This window comes from Dreissena polymorpha, chromosome 4, assembly GCF_020536995.1.
Source record: "Dreissena polymorpha isolate Duluth1 chromosome 4, UMN_Dpol_1.0, whole genome shotgun sequence".
Lineage (NCBI taxonomy): Eukaryota > Metazoa > Mollusca > Bivalvia > Myida > Dreissenidae > Dreissena > Dreissena polymorpha.
The window spans coordinates 30,170,735-30,193,264 of NC_068358.1; the positions used below are offsets into that span (position 1 = coordinate 30,170,735).

The 22,530-nt window shown below is 37.6% G+C and overlaps 1 protein-coding gene and 1 long non-coding RNA gene across 2 annotated transcripts in view; one reads left to right on the top strand and one right to left on the bottom strand.

The window, feature by feature from the left end:
• LOC127880267 (uncharacterized) overlaps nucleotides 1-22,530 on the bottom strand; it is a 536,299-nt gene that overhangs the window by 358,352 nt on the left and 155,417 nt on the right. The window lies entirely within an intron of this gene.
• LOC127880284 (uncharacterized) lies at nucleotides 5,283-7,653 on the top strand. The gene is made up of 3 exons (XR_008049500.1): nucleotides 5,283-5,502; nucleotides 5,962-6,087; nucleotides 7,563-7,653. It is a non-coding gene; the product is annotated as an uncharacterized LOC127880284 (long non-coding RNA).

Genomic DNA, 22,530 nt, shown 5'->3' on the forward strand with positions numbered 1-22,530 from the left:
ATGAAAGCATATCACGATATAATGATGATCTTTGTATACACATTTATCTCACTTGTGGTCAAAATTTTGTGAAAAACATGTCCATATTACTGCTTTGTTCGGGAACAGTGAATAAAATCAACACTATGTAATACATCTTGAACATGAGACTCTCGTGAGATTTCAAGGTAATGCGACTCAATCTATTTTTAGAAACAAAACATGTGCTCAGTTTGTTTACAAACACAGATTGAAAGGAAATGACATTTCCAGGAGTTTTACTTCACTGGTGACTGTTTTGTGACTCTTACAAGAAACAGTCACTAGTTAATAGAAGTATCCTCATGGTTATTGCAAAACGCATCGATGCAAATGGAGAATTGGATTGATTTTGAGTGGAAATACACTGGAACCTGAACATGTATTTGTCAGCATAGAAAATGTGTAAGATATTTTGACAGAACAAGTGTCAACAGTTGGCAGATGCCAATCAAGACTTTCAGAACCTGGGCGAGCACCTTTGTCTTATTTAGTCTGCAACCGATGGAGCAGTGCAGAGCAGTGCTGAGCATGTGTATTCTCTTTGGAAAATGCAAGAAGTGTTGCAAGTTAGCTTCATGGCCATGGGATGAACCTCACGTTAGAAGAGAGAGTGAAGGAAACTTTTGATATGGAAGTAACACCGCGAAGAAATGTGTGTGGTGATTGTTTAAAAAAATAAGTCAAGTGACCAGTCAGTTCTGTCTCAAAAAGTAAAAAAAGACAAGATCAAATTGCTTACTCAGAAAAGGAAACTAACTTATTCTGGACATTTTGAAAAGGATCAGTGTAACAATTCGAAGTCACCTGTATCATTATCACCATCACCAGCAGCAAAAAGAATATACTTTTCTCAAAAGAAAGCCAGTACACCCAAACAGCATGTAAAGGTAACATCATGTTATTTAATGTATTACTTCTGAATATGCTTAGGTAGAAACAATAGCTTGTAGTGTACCATTGAATACATTATTCTTTATACAACCCCGGGTTCATTTGCTTAACAACTGTAGCTTTAATCGGATACTGACTAAAATTACTTAATTCTATTTTAGTTAAAAAAATGCATGTTTCGACAGTATATATGGATATTTAAGAATATGAGTGACAACTTATTACTGTTATATGTAAGGATGCCCTGTCTACAGTTACACATATTAAAAACTATTATTATAAATAATTATAATAAAATATAAAGAAAATGTTAACATCTAATGATAGACATGAAAATACCAATACCAGAACATTTTAAATACTCAGTCAATAATTCCAAAAGACCATCAAGTTCAGGTTAGGAAACAGTAAGTTATAAGCATAAATAACATTAAAATCTGTAGGATTAGTAAGGTTAATTAACATTTTTGTAAAATGAAGTTGTAAATTCAACCAAGCAAAAACATAGCCAGCAATCATCTTTAAAACAAGGTGTTAACCTTTCAATTGAACAGCTCTTTATTCATGAGACACAAGATATGCTAAGCAATGTATTTAAGTACCAATAAATAGCTTTAACTTTTAACAAATTTTGCTCTCAATAGAAACCTTCTGCCTTAGTTGAGACAATATTTCGTCAGGTGACTAACACAAACTATGATGCTGCTTTGAGAACAAGATGAAAGGCTCCAAGAATGCTTCTGCAGACATAAAAAAGTCATAGGTCTGCTTGTCCAGGATGAAGTCAGGGCATTCTCGAAAACACTATCATCGTTTAGACAGGATTTGACATAAGAGAGCATTTAGAAGTTCAGGTGGACAGCTTTTCTCAATGAAATCGATTCTGCCAACTGTGTTGTGGTCTGCGGTAACCACTATACGAACAAAAGACAATATATCAAGGTTTTTACATTCCTTCAATAGGCTACATAATGCTCTATTTACTTAAAACCTACTTAAACATTCTGATATGAAGTTATATAGGAGTTTATGAAATTTTACAGAATAGTGCAATGTAATGTATATAAATATAAAATTATATAAATGACAGTTATTTTTGCAATTTTGTTTGCTTATATCTTTATAGAAACTTACAATGTTGCAGTTCTGGTAACAAGATTGGTTCTTTGGTACCCGCATTTGGACTTCTTGTGAGTATCGTCCTTCATAAAAGATTTCCAGCCAAGTTCAAGTTCCTGCAATAAATCTTATCCATACAGCTGTTCCAATCAGGCTGTAACCACAAGATAGGCTAAAACGTACTTATTTAAGTAAAACATTTGCATGACGAACTTGAGTTATGGAACAAATAAGTGCTCTTCCTGTTAAATTCTTGATTGTAATTAAAATATTTTATGTTTTTTCTCATTTCTATGCATACACTTAGTTAATCGTTCTACAGCAGCCTTAAATGTCTGTTATAACTTTTGTTCCAGCCAATCTGAAACGGGTCAAAGGCTAGTATACTGATTCTGCAGTTCAGCGCTGCAGTCTGAAGGCTAGTATACTGATTCTGCAGTTCAGCGCTGCAGTCTGAAGGCTAGTATACTGATCCTGCAGTTCAGCGCTGCAGTCTGAAGGCTAGTATACTGATTCTGCAGTTCAGCGCTGCAGTCTGAAGGCTTGTATACTGATTCTGCAGTTCAGCGCTGCAGTCTGAGGGTTAGTATACTGATTCTGCAGTTCAGCGCTGCAGTCTGAAAGCTAGTATACTGATTCTGCAGTTCAGCGCTGCAGTCTGAAGGCTAGTATACTGATTCTGCAGTTCAGCGCTGCAGTCTGAAGGCTAGTATACTGATTCTGCAGTTCAGCGCTGCAGTCTGAAGGCTAGTATACGGATTCTGCAGTTCAGCGCTGCAGTCTGAAGGCTAGTATACTGATTCTGCAGTTCAGCGCTGCAGTCTGAAGGCTTGTATACTTATTCTGCAGTTCAGCGCTGCAGTCTAAAGGCTAGTATACTGATTCTGCAGTTCAGCGCTGCAGTCTGAGGGTAAGTATACTGATTCTGCAGTTCAGCGCTGCAGTCTGAAGGCTAGTATACTGATTCTGCAGTTCAGCGCTGCAGTCTGAAGGCTAGTATACTGATTCTGCAGTTCAGCGCTGCAGTCTGATTTCTGGAACCATTAGGAAAAAAAATTAGGAAAAAAAATTCATGAGCCAGGTGATGGACAAATACATTGGTCGATCGAAAAGTGTACATGCAGCGCACACACGAGACTTAAAGAAGTTTGTGAAATTATATAAAGGTGAACGCCTTTTCCAATGCCTGCCTGGAAGACATCACAGTTCTTATGAACATTTTGTTCACAGTATTCCACTGAGAACAACTTCAAAACGTATGGCACAGAAAGGTTGCTGTGCAAATAAATCAGAATATTTGATAATAATACACTATAGTAGCGCTGAAGTTGTTGAAAAAGTGACTTACATGCACTAACTATTTCTACCTTACAACTTTTAAAGTATTTGCTTCATATTTAAGGAAAATTCATGGCCAATTGCTGCTAATAAAATTAATTATTTTGACTATTTTTGATTTCTTCAGTAGGACATTGCACCGTGACAATTAACTAACATACTTACCTGAACTTTTAGCTCAGATTTGCTGACGGCGGCACTGCTCACTTTTCTTGATATGAGTTTATATAAAAGGCAACCAAATGACCATATCACATCTTGTATTTAAGTACTTGATAATGGCCATGATTTATTGCAAAAATGGCCTTAGCATATACAGCCACCTGTAGGTTGTGTTTTCTTATCAGCATAAGCTACTGAGTGAGTATTGTTCAAACTTTCACAGTTTAATGACCTTAATGTGAAGATGGTAAATAAATATGAGATTTATACCTTGTTTGAAAGCAAATATACAAAAGTGAAACTCCAGTTGCCCAGCAGTATAGCACTCCAATTGCTCACCATGATTTCATTGACTGATGGATTTATGTGTGTCCAAACGTTAAATTAAATTGATAACATGAACATTTCTTCTGGCAGTTATAGCAGCACATGCACATATGACATTCACATGCAACGCATATGCTGTCATTACCACACACTTTTTAATGTCGGTGTCACCGACAACAAATCAATAACGTATTGCCGGTAGCATCCCTCACTCTTGACAAGTGTCTTGATTTCCACTGAACAGTTCAGCAGGGATACTTTGGTAGCATACATTTTCCCTGTGCTGCTTTTCCATCACGACCGGCCCTAACAACCTCCTGCAAACAATCTTCCAATGTTTTCGGTGCCCCCCCCCCCCCCCAGTGTATTATAAACCGTTTATCTAGAATGTATATCCCAATTCCAAATGCAATTGTAGATATGAGGAATCTTGAACAAGAATCTGGTTTTGTAAACTTTTCCATGATTGACTTAAGATCACTGCTGCACATGCCAGAATGGAACAGCTTAAACACCTCGGTGCCATTAGCATCAGCTGCATTTCCAAGGTGAGCCGTTATGTCAAAGGCAAATCTTGCCATCTCAGTGATCCCACTGGAAGTAAATTGCACTTTTAATGAATAGCATAACATTTTTATGGGCCATGTGTTATATCTACATGTAGTGCATGCTTCATTAATTTGATATACTCAAGTCAGTATATTTTTCAATTTACTCTTATCATGTCCATGAAATACTGAATTGATTCATTTTCATTTAATACCCTTTATTATTTCTTAGAAATGTTTGTCCTTTTTGTTCTTTGTAGCTTGATTTTACAATATTATACCTCACAAACATTTGTTTCTTCTTTGCGTATATAAACTTCACAGGTCCGTTATTTTGAATAGTGCCCTGTAAAGATGCGCGCGCAAAGTCAGCGGGCGCTATTTTGAATAGTGCCCTGTAAAGATGCGCGCGCATGTAATAGTGACCGCTAGAATGTTTAGGCTGCACACTACACTTTTTAGCCACCAATTTAGAAATTTCTAAAAAAAGAGAACATTGCTCAAGTAAGCACCATTTTGAGTGTCTAAATAATAATGAATGTCAGGTTTGAGTTGTGGTGATTTTTCTTGGATGTTTGTAAGTTACCAAAACATTGGTATTGTAACTATAGCTGCATACAGGAAGTAGAATTAATGCGATTCGAAACCAGGTGTAATGCTGGCTCCGGTCAGTATTTCTGTTGGAAACTTGAAAGGGCGTACGGACATTGAACTATTACAAAAAATCTAATCCTTTGACCCCCCAATTTTCTCCATTGCTGTTTAGTACTTGGTAAGTTACCAATGTAAAAACATGGTTTCCAGGCACCTTGCTTCTGCAGGAAAGTGGCAGTTTGTTGTTGAAACTGGCTTAAAAGGCTCGGAAACACACAGAATTCTGATGTTTTGATTTGAAATAATCAATACTAAAACATTTTACACCAACTCATTTGATTTGAATGTTACTAATTTTTCAGAAGGCACAGCCTCAACCATTCTGGAAATGTGCTTGGTTTATTTTCAGATTTGCGAGGTGACCAGTTATCAGACATTGGTTTGCTCCTGCTTGTGTACGAGATTGGCCGAGACTACAAAAACTGTAGTGTGCCACCTTAAGGTAAAACGACAAATTTCCAAAATGATCGAACACCCATGAAACATGCGTTTGCTTAATGATATATTCCTAAGGTTTTGTTTTTTAACAGAGTGTTTGCCCATAACACTATTGTATGACCAATACTGTTCGTAAATCAAGGGAGGTAATTCGGAATCATGTTTACTGGTTTCTGCAATTCTCAAACAGTTCTGTATGAAGAATGTGTTCAATTTGTAGCCGGGATGGAAAACTAACTACTCTGTGGTGAAAAAAGGGCTCTTTTTTTCATATAATGTCAACAATTATAGAAAACAATATAAGAATCCAATCAAAACGATGATTCAAAATGGCCGTTTGGGCAGAATTTAGTACTGTTAAGGACCTATGGCCTGGTAACAATCCTGTTAACATTGTTTCCATGTTAACATTGTTCATGCTTTCGCATTGAAATCAGTGTGTCTGGAATTTCGTTTATTTCAGGTTTTAGTCGTTTGCTTGTAAGGCAAGATAGTCCCTGGAGAAGAACTAAAGTACGTCAACAGCCTTGTCAGCGGAAAGACACTCCGTTGCAGTTACTGAAGTACAGCGACATCTTCAGTGGGCTAGGTAAATGTTGGCATGTTTGTCGGAATGTGTTTCCTGGTCTATACCAAAATGTCCTGCGTGCTTTGTTTAATCTATAACTGCGCCATAACTTACTTTTCGCCATTGTGCGCAATTCAACTGATGTTATGTATAAGCAAATAGAAAGTTATTGTGAAGAAGTGACTCTTGCAAGTGCCTCATATTGTTGTATGCCTTTTAACAATGATCTGAGCATACTAGAAGTTTTACTTTTTCTGTTTCCAAGAAATATGGATTAATATTTATATCAGATGTCAATTTTTAGGCAATCATTAGTGTCATATCAGAGGTATTTCCTCAATATGTCAGCCCCAATTATTTATGCTATGATTGGGTTATCTCCCTTGCATGGGCCTGTTTAAGGGATTACTACACAGGGGCCTTAAATGTTGTGTTTTTACAACAGATTAAAGGTACAAATGCTTAACTTGCCTTTTAAGATCATGCTTAGCATGCAATTTATTTATATTATTATTACTTTAAGCAAAAACATGTGCATTTGTTGTGAGAGCTGTAAAAATCTAAGCAACGCCAAGTATTTATTGGCCCAAAACTGTGTGTTTTTGTGTTGCTTCTTTGATAAAGTTATGATTTTAAGGCTGACCAAGTCACCTGCACTACCATTTGTCATCTCAATGTGATAAAGACTTCATTTAATTGTTGCAATATGTTTCTGTGAGGTAGCTTTTCACTACCATGACTTCTACCATGACCCTGAAAATGGCATAGAAAAAAGGGAAAACAGGGGTCGGATTAAACGCTTTATAAATAACAAACAAGCCTTCAGACTTGGTCAAGAATGTATTATATTTGCTTGTTTTTGTCCAAATTTCAAGAAAACAAGTCCATATTCTGCAGTTCTAAGACTTTGCTGGCCCTTAAGGCTGCACACCACACTTTTTAGCCACCAATGCGAATTGGCCCCGGTCAAATTTCTAAATAAAGAGAACATTGCTCAAGTAAGCACCATTTTGAGTGTCTAATTAATAATGAATGTCAGGTTTGAGTTGTGGTGATTTTTCTTGGATGTTTGTAAGTTACCAAAACATTGGTATTAGAACTATAGCTGCATACAGGAAGTAGAATAAATGCAATTCGAAACCATGTGTAATGCTGGCTCCGGTCAGTATTTCTGTTGGAAATTTGAAAGGGCGTACGGACATTGAACTATTACACAAAATCTAATCCTTTGACCCCCAATTTTCTTCATTGCTGTTTAGTACTTGGTAAGTTACCAATGTAAAAACATGGTTTCCAGGCACCTTGCTTCTGCAGGAAAGTGGCAGTTTGTTGTTGAAACTGGCTTAAAAGGCTCGGAAACACACAGAATTCTGATGTTTTGATTTGAAATAATCAATACTAAAACATTTTGCCCCAACTCATTTGATTTGAATGTTACTAATTTTTCAGAAGGCACAGCCTCAACCATTCTGGAAATGTGCTTGGTTTATTTTCAGATTTGCGAGGTGACCAGTTTTCAGACATTGGTTCGCTCCTGCTTGTGTACGAGATTGGCCGAGACTAAGAAAACTGTAGTGTGCCACCTTATTTGTAACATTTGTGCAAGTTTTACAACGTAGAGAGTTCTGCTTTATATAGATTTAGCATAAACGCACGATTCGTTTGGCAGGTCACAAGCGTGTTTCTTGTATGATTAATTACATCTTAAAAATACAAAAATTAAATGCTATATTTATGATCAATGTATTAATACATGTTGTCTGTAATAAAAAGCAGATATTTGTACATAAAATGTATCTCAATATGTGAAAATCTTTACAATAAAAATGTATTTTGCATAAGGTAGCGAATTTTTCCGAGTCCTATTTTTGCAGGGAGACAACACAGCAATCATGCCGTACATATTCTTAATTGTAACGATTCGTTTGGCAGGTCACGAGTGTGTGTTTTTTATCATTAATATCATCTTAAAATATACAAAAATTAAATGCCATATTTGGGATCAATGTTTTGCAACATGTTTTCTGTGATATAAGCTGTTACCTTTATATAAGATGTATCTCAATATGTAAAATGCTTTACAATAAAAATGAATTTTGTATAAAGAAGTGAATTTGTCCGTGTCCAATTTTCGCAGGGAGACAACTCGCGCACTTAATAGTAACTGATAAATATTTATGGAATTTCTCTTGTGTTATTAATTTTTATTTCTATTGACATTTATCTGCACAAAAATGTTCGGTATAATATAAGAAATAGAAAACCTCACTTCAGGCTCAATGGCAGAATAGTGAACAGCCAGGCAGCCCGAAATAGTATACGGACCTCCATATACTATTTGGGGCTGCCTGGCTTGTCACTATTCTGCCATAGGGCCCTCAGTGAGGTTTTCTATTTCTTAATTATGAGCAGGTATTTCCGGAAATATTTGCTATGGCACAGAGGCAAATATGTGTGCAACGCAAGTTACTGGGGTACATTAGGAAGTATTAATTGTAATGGTTGTATCTCATTATTGTCTTACTTATTGCACATACGTTACATACATAACAGCTTTCTCAGCCATCTTGTCCCTTTAAATAATCAGAGCTAAATACCATGTCATGGAAGTGAAATCCATCCCTGATTCACACTTGATTTCCATATGTATGTTAGGTCTGGAAAAAAACTACTTAGTCTTGAACTTTATATCTATCTAGTGCATGTATATAGGATATTTGTTGGATTCGGTGGATTATCGATTTTAATTCACGAGTGATCATTTTTTGCCTTTTCACAGTTTATATACATTGTTAAAGCGTTTAACTAAAGAATTCCGCTGAAATAATGACGTCATTTCGTCAAAAAAATGACGTCATTTCACAGTAAACAGTGATTATCGATAATTTTCACTGATAATTTTCATTGTTTGAAACAGTGAAATTATCAGTTTTAATAAACTGATATTTCTATATAAACCACCAGAAAGACTAAAATAAATATATGTCTTCTACGAATCAAAATGTGGAGTATTTGTCTCAAGTATGCAATAAAGTTATACACTGTACATGTCTTAGGTGTTTTGAAGTTATGAATCGATTACAAATATTGTAGAAAACATTTGGAGACAATGCAAATTCATGATTATATACCTGTCTGGAACCTCCCATTCAACTTTAATGCCTGGTTGGAGTTGCAGCTTCTGGATTTAAGTTAACCGTACTGTCTTAGTGCATGTGGCTGATAGAAGCAGCACTGGCACATTGGTGAACAAACCTCTCAGCTCAACTATTCCGTTATATGCTGGCCTGAACTCGTCACCCCTAAATAAGTAAAATGCTTAGTTTAAAAACAACAACATCCATTATTAAAAATACATGTTCTAGCAAACGAGTAGGCACTAATTTGTTAGTGCATTTAATTGCAATCGCATTTGAGAAATTGTGGTAATTTATTACTTAAAACCTATCTCATGCTCCATAGTGGGGATTGTACCTCCCAATTACTTAGTGTGTACCATATCCATTATAACCGTGCCATTTTCCAATCAGGGTTTGATGCACATTAAAATTATTTTTTCAAAGCGGTGACTGACTGATAATGATGCATGTGGAAGTAATTGTATTTAAGTAACTATAACTAATGCAATTACACAAAAATGAAGTAGATGAGCTTCATCTTTAGCTTAAAGTTACATATTATCCGTATACACATTGCTTTCCAGAAAAAAAACTATACCTATCGATGTTGTCCAGAATCTCAGGGGAGAAGAAAATGATGGTGTACATCCCATCCTCCAACCCTGTTAAGAAGCATACTTACTATTTCAAATGAAATATAGACATTAATTGTAATTATTTCAGAAGAAAATTAAGGGATCTGTTAAATGAGATTGCAAAGCTGAGTAAGTTTTTTTAATCAGAACACTATTATTTGTTACTTAAATGTACTGCTACTTTATTCTTTAACTTACTTTCCTTTATATTTGTAAATAAATATTGGTGGGGTTAAACCAGTTCATATGTACATATATATTTTAATTTCAACTATTTGACCCACCTTTCTTTTCTTCTGCACTGGTATCAGGACGTCAGCATAACAGCATTAATGCCTATGTTAGCCAACTGGCGAACCTGGTCATTCATTAGAGACCTTAGTGGAGACACAACAATGGCATAGAAATGTCTCTTATGCATGTTTGTCATTATAAGGGGCAACAGTATGTAGCAGGCACTTATGCCAAACCCTGTCGGAAAAATATCCATACAGTCAACTTTGTTGACAATGCTGACTATAACATTTATATGTTTTTCTTTCAAATTATTGAAAGTGAACTTAAATTCACCCTTCAACCACTCCTATTCTCGCGCTATTATATCTCGAGAAGCCATGCTTAAAACATGCTACCGGAAATGTCAATAGATTCTCCGTTACATGTATATTGCATGTAAGTGCAGTCAGTAACTTCATTAATTACTTACCTACAACAGGTAGATCAAATTATTTTTATATTTTTAAATGAACTCCTGCTATCTAAAAATATGTAACGAACGAACAGTTAAATTAATATCATATTCGAAAGTTTTAACCACAACGGTATGCAATTTACGCCAGAATTGTTAGAATAATATTGTATTGTAAAAAGCGATCGTAATGTTTACGAAAATAATATGGGAAAAGGTCGATCCGAATGTATCAGATTGCTTACTCTCGTATTCACGTGACGAAGCAACAATGGCGACCAAATCGCTGTTTATTAATTACATACATGTTCAGGTATCTTTCAACTTATATGACACAACAACATTAAATGTTAGTCGTGAGTTAAGACTTTGTTTCCCTGACCCTGTTTGCTTCTCTATAAACTGCAAATTAACTGATTTATAGCGTGACATAAATATGTTACGACTCTTGTTGATTTTCGATATGGGGTTTGTTTCAGCGCACAGGTCTCTCAATACCATATAAAGTGTTCGCTGAAGTTTCTTTAGCTAGGATAACATACCATACACGAATCTTCTTTGCGTTCCACCTCTCGCGAAACTTCGTTTGCTGCCAGTGGATAATAACGCTGTGTCGACAAATTAAGGGAACTAAACGCAACAGTGGTTGTGTATTAAACTAAGCGACTTATCTCCAATGCTTACATCACTTAATAGCGTGTATCTGAACATATTGTGCTTTTTCGTTTTCAAATCAAGTACATTTATTAAATATTAACATGATTACTGGATGTTTTGCTTGTTTATTAGAGAAAAAGAAAACCTTGATTTCTGTCAGGACGAGAGCTTATTTGTGCGAATGTTCGGACCTATATTTTAGTTGTCATGGGCATTTACGTTGATGTGTAATCCCGTAGGCGATATCACATAGCTTTTATTTTAACTTTGAAAATCAAGTGCTTAGTGTCAGGATCGGAGATACAATGTCCTGGAAATAACGTGACAGATAATATGGATTAACATGAACTAAACCGAAGGGAAAACAATTTGCTCCACATATTATTCTTAAAAGACCTTTATTGATTGAATTTTGAAACGTTTATGACTGCTTTAAGTTGGTTTTAGGTGCGTGAAGTTGGCACTGACATCGACAATACACATTCGACATTCGAATATCGCGCTGGGACGATTGTCGAGCCAGCTCTGACATTTACATTCGGCAAAAAGCCCGAATATCGAGCTGGGACGAATGTCGAGCCAGCTCTGAAATCGACATTCGGCAAAACTCGCGAATACCGAGCTGGTGCAAATGTCGAGCCATCTCTGACATAGACATTCGGCACTAGCCCCGAATATCGAGCCGGAGCGAATGTCGAGCCAGCTTTCTGACATCGACATTCGGCACTTACCCGAATATTGAGCTGGGGTAAATGAATAGCCAGCTCTGGCATCGGCATTCGGTATTAGTCCCGAATATCGAGCTGGTGCGAATGTTGAGCCAGCTCTGACATCAACATTCGGCAAAAGTCACGAATATTGTTCCGGGGCTAATGTCGAGCCAGTTCTGACATCGACATTCGGCACTAGTCCGGAAAATCGAGCTGGGGCGAATGTCGTGGCAGCTCTGACATCGACATTCGGCAAAAGTCACGAATATTGTTCCGGGGCGAATGTCGAGCCAGTTCTGACATCGACATTCGGCATTAGTCCGGAAAATCGAGCTGAGATGAATGTCGAGCCAGCTCTGACATCGCCTTTCGGCAAAAGTCACGAATATCGAGGTGGAACGATTGTCGAGCCAGCTCTGACATCGACATTAAGCAAATGTCCCGAATATCGAGCTGGGCGAATGTCGAGCCAGCTCTGACATCGACATTCGGCAAAAGTCCCGAATATCGAGCTGGGGTAGATGTCTAACCAGCTCTGACATCGACATTTGGCACTTGTCCCGAATATCGAGCTGGGGCGAATGTCGTGCCAACTCTGATATCGACATTCGGCACTAGTCACGAATATCGAGCTGGGGCGAATGTCGTGCCAGCTCTAACATCGACATTCGGCAAAAGTCACGAATATCGAGCTGGGGCGAATGTCGTGCCAGCTCTAACATCGACATTCGTCAAAAGTCCCGAATATCGAGCTGGGGTGATTTATCGATCTATTTACGTTTTTAGTTTACTTGCGGTAACACTTAAGTATAAACATATTCATAAAAATTTGGATCCGTTTTAAGCACATTGATTTTAAACAGTGACCTTTTTAACCAGTGATGCCGTTTCATGTTTACCATTAATAACTTTCACCAATAATTTCCAGAAATAACAACAGTCCGAACAGTAGTTCTTTGCACTCTTTATGTAAAAAGTCATTTTGTACTTTAACTATTAACAAAAATTCAAATTAATTAAGTGATAGTTGTATTAGACATCGGTCTCAAGGTTTTCACGGTGAGCGGGTTGTAAGTCTCACAGGGGTAACGTGAGAAATTCAAGACATCATGTTTATCTTAAAATATTCACGGTCTTGCAAATCTCACGGTACACCGGATGACAAAGGAGCAGCCGTAGAATGAAAACTAAGGACATAATAGCCATACAACAATAATACATAGAGATATACGTTTTTAAAAGGGCGCTATTCATATGTTTTAGCAAATCAATTTTATGTCGCAAACTGGGACTTTAAGCTGCCTTTTTAGAACGGTTAGAAGTAGACAAATTAAATTTGAAAAGTTCTACACAAGTATGATCGAATTAATGGTATTGCGTAACTTTTGATACAAAATAAGACTCTCCAAAATAAAAACTAAGTAATATAGCTTGATTTTAAATTGTTTGTTCTGAACTGGATGATAAATGATTCGTCATTAAAACAAATAAGACAAATATCAGGATTAATAATTTGATATTTTTTACAGAAACTAAGAATTGTAATTAAAAATAAGTTCATGACGATCGCTGTGTAACAGCTGATGAAATATCAAATATCACAAGGCCCGAAATTCTATCTAATTAAACTTTTTTTGTTGTTTTTTCATTAAATAGTGTACCAACAAGTGAGACTGTGATGTACTGTACTGGGGCTGACATGGCTGTACATGGAAACTATCTATGACAACACGGGCGTGTGACAACACACTCTGGGGTTGAACCTCATAGTGCGGTATACTTCTCACCACACCATGCGGTCAAACGCACTTGGGGGTCAACATCGGGAATTTCACCCTTAAGTGCGCTTCTTATCAACGCACTGTGGGTTACACAGTACTGCAAATGTCAGCTTTGCATTTTTTTGTAAAATAAAAAAATACATTGTAAATACACGTGTATCTATTTGTGAACTTTGCATCTAGGCTTATGACACATTACCAGCTTTCTACTATATATAGTATATAGTCGTAATTCTCTGAAAATAGTACATATGTTAAATGCATATGTGTAAATGCAATAAAGGTATACGCGACACTGTATTCAACTATAAAAAAAACAATACTGTAAAATACTTTTATGGCTGCTAGTGGATAAAGGGCCTACTATTTAAATCTTAACTGAAAAAATAAAAATTAGCATATAAAGCAATCAAATTTCTTCTAACACATATTGAAAAATGTAAGTACACTTTTCAGACAAATCGTTTAAAAACGAAAATATCTGGGAATATAATGCCCCAGACGATCAATTTTGTCGAGGGCATAATTTGAAAATTTAAAAGAAGTTTATAAAACGATTCTACTAACCAAACATTTACCTTTCAGTTTTCGTGGCTTTCAGGGTTAACAATAGAATAAAATTATTTAAACATCATTGTCCGGATGTGTTTGTTGAGAGTGCCTCTTGTATTGAATGGACCTCCTCTGCATCGTTTCTACATGTACATTATAGAGAGGTAACAATAACTCCTGTAGTGCAATTATTTTTGTAAAAATGGTTCTTGTTTGACTTGTATACAAATTTATATATTGGTTCAAATTTATTTTTTTTGAATTTAACAAAATTAAATGAACAAATATCTGCGTTTATCATACTATGTATTACTATAAAAAAATACTCCCCGCCTTATTAACAGGCAATATCTATATTAAGCAAACTATCAATCAAAGCATATGTCTCAGTTTTAAGTTATGCCCTACAGATATCCCATAAATTTACTTCTTGTTGTTTATGAAATCCCAAAGTGTGGTCGTTTGTGTGAGAATAAAAATTCATATGTATCTGTGCAACGCACTTAAGGGTTGAAAGTTGATCCCAAATTGCGTATCAAACTTTGGGGTTCAACCCGGAAGTGCGTTGTAACATGAGTGCATGCGAAAAGACTACCCGTATTTAATGTTAACGTATTTAATTTATTGATTTCAATTACAAACTTGAATTTTTTTGTCTTTTATATATTTCATTTTTCATTCTGAAATTTAGAAGAGCAAAGTTGTGTGTGTAAATAAATAAAGGCTCATTTTGCCTGCGATCTTTGGCCAAATTCCTTTTCATACTTAAAAACGTTTAGGAGTCGTAGTTAATTAATTTAATATAATAATTTTCAATAAAACGGGGTCTGCAAATTGAAAAGCCGAACCGGTATTTCAAAAGTGTCTGAAAGAATATTTAACACAATTCGTAAAATTCAATAATTTGGTTAAACAGATGGCTGTTTTGTGCATCTGCTTTTTGGCATTATGTCCGTTTTTTCTGAAAGGTTTCTTTGTTTTTAGTTCTCTATTTTGTAAGAATAATCTTGACGATTGTGTACAGAAATATTAATCCCAACTTTTAATATTATACAAATTAATTGTACTAAACTTTTCTTTTGGAATGCCAGACCTGATCGTCTGTAATATTGGTCCTAGCTCGATATTCGCCCCAGCTCGATATTCGCCCCAGCTCGGTATTCGGGACTTTTGCTGAATGTCTATGTCAGAGCTGGCTCGACATTCGCCCCAGCTCGATATTCGGGACTTTCGATTAAAGAGCTTGCTCGACCTTCGTCCCAGCTCGATATTCGGGACTTTTTTCCGAATGTCGATGTCAGAGCGGGCGAAACATTCGCCCAGCTCGATATTCAGGACTTTTGCCGAATATCGATATCAGAGCTTGCTCGACATTCGCCCCAGCTCGATATTCGGGACTTTTGTCGAATATCGATGCCTATGTCAGAGCCGGCTCGACATTCGACCCAGCTCGATATTCGGAACTTATGCCGAATGTCGTTTTCAGAGCTGGCTCGACATTCGCCACAGCTCGATATTCAGGACTTATTCCGATTGTGGATGTCAGAGCTTGCTCGACATTCGCCATAGCTCGATATTCGGGACTATCTCCGAATTTTGATGTAAGAACTAGCTCAACATTCGCCCCAGCTTGATTTTCGGGACGTGTGCCAAATTTCAATGTCAGATCTGGCTCGACATTCGTCCCAGCTCGATATTTGGGACTTTTGCCGAATATCGATGTCAGAGCGAGCGCAACATTCGCCCAGCTCGATATTTGGAAATTTTGCCGAATGTCGATGTAAGAGCTGGCTTGAAATTCGCCCTAGTTTGATATTCGGCACTTTTGCCGAATGTCGATATCAAGTCTGGCTCGACATTCGCTTCAGCTCAAAACTCGGGACTTTTGCCGAATATCGATGTCAGAGCTGGCTCGACATTCGCCCCAGGTCGATATTCGAGACTAGTGCCGAATGTCGATGTCAGAGCTGACTCGACATTCGCTCCAGCTCGATAATCGGGAGAAGTGCCGAATGTCGATGTCAGAGCTAACTCGACATTTGTCCCAGCTCGATTTTCGGGAATTTTGCCGAATGTCTATGTCAAAGCCGGCTCAACATTCGACCCAGCTTGATATTCGGGACTAGTGCTAAATTTCAATGTCAGAGCTGGCTCGACATTCACTCCAGCTCGATATTGGGGAGTAGTGCCGAATGTCGATGTCAGAGCTTGCTCGACATTCGTCCCAGCACGATATTCGGGACTTTTGCCGAATGTCGATATCATAGCTGGCTCGACATTCGCCCCAGCTCGATATTCGGGACTTTTGCCGAATGTCGATGTTAGAGCTGACTCGACATTCACCCCAGCTCGATATTCGGGACTTTTACCGAATGTCGATGTCAGAACTGGCTCGACATTCGCCCCAGTTCGATCGATATTCGTGACTTTTGTCGAATGTGAATGTCAGAGCTGGCTCGACATTCGCCCCAGCTTGATATTCGGAACTAGTGCCGAATCTCGGTGTCAGAGCTGGCTCGACATTCGTCCCACCTCGATATTCGGGACTAGTGCCGAACGTCGAAGTCAGAGCTGGCTAGACATAAGCCCCAGCTCGATATTCGGGACTTTTACCGAATGTCGATGTCAGAGCTTGCTCGACATTCGCCCCAGCTTGATATTCGGGACATTTGCCGAATGTCGATGTCAGAGCTGGCTCGACTTTCGTCCAAGCTCGATATTCGGGACTTTTGCCGAATGTCGATGTAAGAGCTTTCTCGACATTCGCCCCAGCTCAATGTTCAAATGTAGAATTCCGACTGTCGATGTCATTGCCAACTTCACGCAGCTGTTGGTTTTGCATCTCAATACAGTTTTGCCTGTTATTTGAACGATTGACAAGCAAATAACCTTAAAACATGAATGCTTTTATCCAGATTATTTGTGAATAATCGCTTGTGACTTATGTGAAATATAGAACTTCATGTATGTTAACTCCGGGGAAAAAGCTATCGCTGCACAGAACAATAGCGTCTTCAAATGCAGTTTGTATACGCTGTATTAACCCTTCTTTACACGCCAGTTCTTAATATAAAAAAGTAACACAACACAACAGGAACTTCAACCTCGAATAATATTCCTAGGACTTTCGAATTTTTCATATCCTGGAATTAGTGTATTGAAATCGTATTCGACCGTTTGCCAAGTTCAACAAAGCCCAAATAGATCTAGATCAAATTGTTTGTAATAAAGTTTGAATTCATACTCATTCTAGACTGTTCGTAATGCCTGAACGTTTAACGAGGACATAATGCTTTGTAGAAGCTGCGCTGTATATGGTCCATAGTCACCTTCTTTTTGTCATAAGCTGTCTACTGCCACGGGTGTTTTACTGGCAATGTCATAAACATGTTTAGTCTCAAACAGAGGATGCAGTTTAGAGCGGGACTATATGATATGTTCAGCAAAGACTTCACATATTTATTTTAGTAAACTTAATGCGCCTGGAATTCGATCTACTGTTTTCACTTTCCCAATCTCATTAGAAAATATTGATCGAATTGATTACTGTCATTGCTCTGTGTATTTAAGGTAGCTTTACCTTCTTCGGCTTGATCAATCCGATCCCTGCGAGCCATATAATTACCGTTACAACCGTAATGTCCATTTCACTGTTCCGTATATTACCTTCAGGGCAAACATCAATAATCCTTTACGGTATTTTGCGATCGAAATCAATCGTTACTTGTTCAAATATTGCCAACTATTCAGAACAACAATAGGCGGATAATGAAAGGACTCGAGCATGCGATGGGCGTATATTTGTACTGGCTTTAAGATCTGACAAAAACAATATTTCTGCAACTCATAACTGTTTATATCGATCTGCATCAATATCCCAGCATACCACACTGAGCGCAATCGCAGCTTTCCACTGATATACAATGATGCCTCATGCATTGAATACATCACATAACATGTCCACACTGCACCATGGCTACTTATCATGTATGCAGCATTCTGAGATAACTAGACTTTATGACTGTGCGTATTGTGTCGTCTCGTAATAGCTCTTGCAGTCCCCAATGGCCTATATGGCACTTTCCACCTAAACTCACTTTCTCTATGAAGATAATCCATAATTTCCTTAAACAAAAAAGACCATGCAAATGAAACTGACTGTGCGGACTGCACATGATAAATTTGGGACGCCACTTTCCGCACATGCTAATTTCGGACGACACTTTCCGCACATGCATGAAGTCCAGTTTTCCCATAACGAGACACATATTAATCTTTGAAGTTTTCGAACAGCTTTATTCTAAATTTGATTTTGTGTGTACCGAATGCGGAAACCACATTTTGCTTTTCTGCTGGTTCGGTTTAATTCTGGTTGATTACGAAAAAGCATGATTGGTTTATATAACGTGATTTCCAGCATCGGTTCGTATTCTATTTTTGCATCAACATGTATGGGATATTCTCTGTGAAAATGGGGTTGATGCGTGTGCGTTATGTGTCGTCCCAGCCAAGGGATGAAATTTTCTTTTAAAGAAAGTTTTTTCTTAGCAAAACTCCAGTTTAGGCGAAAAGTGTCGTGCATTAAACCCCTTTTCACAGAGCACGGTCCATATGTAAGCTTTTAGTATGGAAACAACATTTATATAGGAATGTAAACAGCCGGTCCTGATAATGAGGGGATTTCGGCAGGCCGCATGTGATTGCGAAGGGATGTTAACAGCCGGTCCTGATGAGGGGATTTCGGGATTACGCCATTGATTGCGAAGGGATGTAAACAGTCGGCCCTGATAAAGAGGATTTCGGCAGAACATCATTAATTACGAAAGGATGTCAACAGTCGGCTTTGAACATGAGGGGATTTCGACAGAACACCGTTGATTACGAAGAGATTTCAACAGCCGGCCCTGATTATGAGTGGATTTTGGCAGAACACCATTGATTACGAAGGGATGTCTACAGCTGGCCCTGATAATTGGGGGATTTTGGGTAAAACGCCATTGACTACGAAAGGATGTCAACAGCTGGCCCTGATAATGAGGGGTTTTTGGCATAACACCATTGATTACGAAGAGATGTCAACAGCCGGCCTTATAATGAGGGGATTTTTGCATGCAGCCTGTCATTGCGAAGTGAGGTCAACAGCCGGCCCTGATACTGAGGGGATTTCGGCAGAACGAGATTGATCGCGAAGGGATGTCAACATCCGGCCCTGACAAATAGGGGATTTCGGCAAAACGCCATTTATCGCGAAGGGATGTCAACAGCCGGCTCTGATAATGAGGGGATATCGGCAGAGCGCCATTAATTTCGAAGGGATGTCGACATACCCACCATTATCAAATACGTTTCCCTTTGAATCCGGGCGCTGTTGTAAAATATAATATATTTAAAAAATTAGTTGATTTAAAATGAAATTTGAAACGGGCACTGAAACAAGTGGTGGCGATTCATGTTGAACAGTATTCTTTAGCGTTATCATTGTAACTTCAATATAGTAGACATGAGACTGTAAATCTTCATCCCCTCAATCTTGAACGGGTGCTTTGTTTCACCATTAAATTAATAATACATGATACGTATTTGTAAAAATAAGAAAACATATGTATAATCAAATGCAATATGTTGACTCGACGCAGATTAATCGGGCTGCATGACGTCTTTAATTCACTGAATACCAAACAGGCACGTGCGAATATTCACTGCCGACTGGTCGCATATTAATAGGTGACCTCATTTTAACCGTCTAAATATCAGGTGAAGGTTTTCCGAATTAGAATGGCTTCACTTGTTCTCAATCGCATTTAAATCCATAGACGAACCAACAAAGAAGATTGAAAAGATTAAAGCAAGTGGATTGGGTTCTTAATTTTATTAATGCAATAAATACATATCAGCACCGCACGATAAGACTTTTTACTTCCAGAATGCAACTAAGGCCGTAGATGGCCATCTGTATTATCTGGGCGTGGATAAAAGTGGGTAATTACTTATATAATTCATTTTACCGCAAAAGCCCAATTTAACCTATTTATGCTAGCGTCTACCTTTGGCAAACAGCGTAGACCCAGATGATACGCCGCATGATGCGGCGTCTCATCAGGGTATACGCTGTTTGCTTAAAGGAATATTTGTAACAAATATTCTAAATATATAAATAAGTAAATGTACTAGACATCCCTAATTTTGGAAATAAATTGATCCAATTTATAAGGATGGGAGAGTCCACTAGCTATAAATGGGTTAAAGCTTCTCTGGGTGGCGACTTGTATGGGCTATAACCTCTCAAAATCGCAATAACACTGTCAACGGAAAGCACCTGCAATTGTTTTCTGGTATAAGATTAACAGGGACTTATTACATTTAGGCAAACATGCAATTAAAACAATCCATATACAACTGTGTTGTTTCCCAACGCAAGATGGGGTGGTTAAATCCTTTGTTAGCGACATGCTATGCTCTCTGAGGAGAGCACTAAATGATCGATTTCAAGACTGCCCGCACCTTAAACCACCTAACGACAATGCTGTGAACGTGAGACCGTCGCACGTTCAATGTAACCGTGGGTTCATCATGATCAGGTTTCCACTGTTCAATGTGACGCGAATTTAAACTTGGTAGAGGAAATAGTAAGGGAACAGACCTTAAGTAAGGTTAATGATTCGCTATGTAAGCGCTCCGCTTAACTCACAGTGTAGAGTTCTCGCAATGATGGTAACAGGTCGCGTCTTCGAGACACTGACTTGTGGAAAATGTTTCACCGTCTGGCAAAACTAATTGGAAAATTACCTTTCTCTTTGAGCAATTATACACACCGGATCACACACGCACGCACATGTACATACACGGACACAAAGACTGTTTGAACAGTTTAACATTCGAAATTAACTTAACACTTTTTCCGGAGAATACACCTGGCAAATCATTATCAATATAATATGACGTGGAACAGAGTCGAGTTATGGGTATGTAGTCAGTTGGGCACCTGGTTACTTCAGCACCGTTAAAAAGTGCGACTTCGGCACTCGGGTTTAACCAGTTCGGCATTCACAGTTGGTCACTTAGGCACTGGTATATTGTCACATAAATTGATGTTCAAACACAAAATACAATACACGTTGTAATTCATTTTATAGTTAAAACTAATGTTATTTTTGTAAACGATTAATATGAGGTTTGCAAAGGTTTACAATCGACAGCTTTATTACTGATTCAGAAAATACCGGCGGTTAAAAGGAAAATACCGAAAAAATCGATCTCGGATTCGTTTTATTGACATTGACAAATACATATTGCTATTAGTATTTGCCCGCAAGCATTTGTAAGCAAACATGTGTACGATCGTAATCAACCAATAATTTACAATAAGTTTGAATTCATGTATTAGTAAAGGTGCAGAAAAAATCAATCTCAGATAGTGTTCATAAATATTGAAGGTACCGGGTAGTTTGAAATTCACACAAAAACTGTAGTAATGGAAATGTTGACCTTTATGTAACGAGTTGCAATATTGTCCCAAGCATTTGTACCAATACACATGTCGATTTGTTTGTTATTATCAAAACTTAGGGTATTGCCTGTTATATTTCGTAAGTTAAACTAGAAGCTTTTGCAAAAAATATTGCGGTAAATATTTCCTCAATATCCCCCTTAATCCAAAACAATGTTTAACGTATCTATCATACACGTAGATTGCTGTCGAATGCGATGTATTGATATACATATGATATAATGTTTTAAATCAATGAACATCCCGAGTTCTGTTATCACTATCATTAACACATAGCTTTCAAAAAAAGTAATAGTCATGTGTTTGTTAAAAATAAAAGCTTGACAAAGTTCGTACGGTCAAAGAATTACCGTAAGAGCTAAACCGATGTAGTGTTGATGGTTTACCGCAAGGGCTTAACCAATGTACCGTTAAGGCATTTCCTTAATGGCTTAACCCATTTTCTTTTAATGAATTACCGTAAGGGCTGAAACCATGTATTGTTAATGAATTACCGTAAGGGTTTAAACCATGTTCTGTTCATGAATTACGTAAAGGCTTAAACCATGTACTGTAAATGAATTACCGTTAGGGCTTAAACAATTTAGTGTTGATGATTTACCGTAAGGGCTTAACCCATATACTATTTAGGGTTTACCGTAAGGGCTTGACCAATGCACTGTTGATGGTTTACTGTAAGGGCTTAACTTATGTACTGTTGATGGTTTACTGTAAGGGCTAAACCCATGTTATGTTGATGGTTCACTGTAACGGCTTAACCAGTGTACTGTTGATGTTTTACCGTCAAGGCTTAACCCATGTACTGTTAATGCATT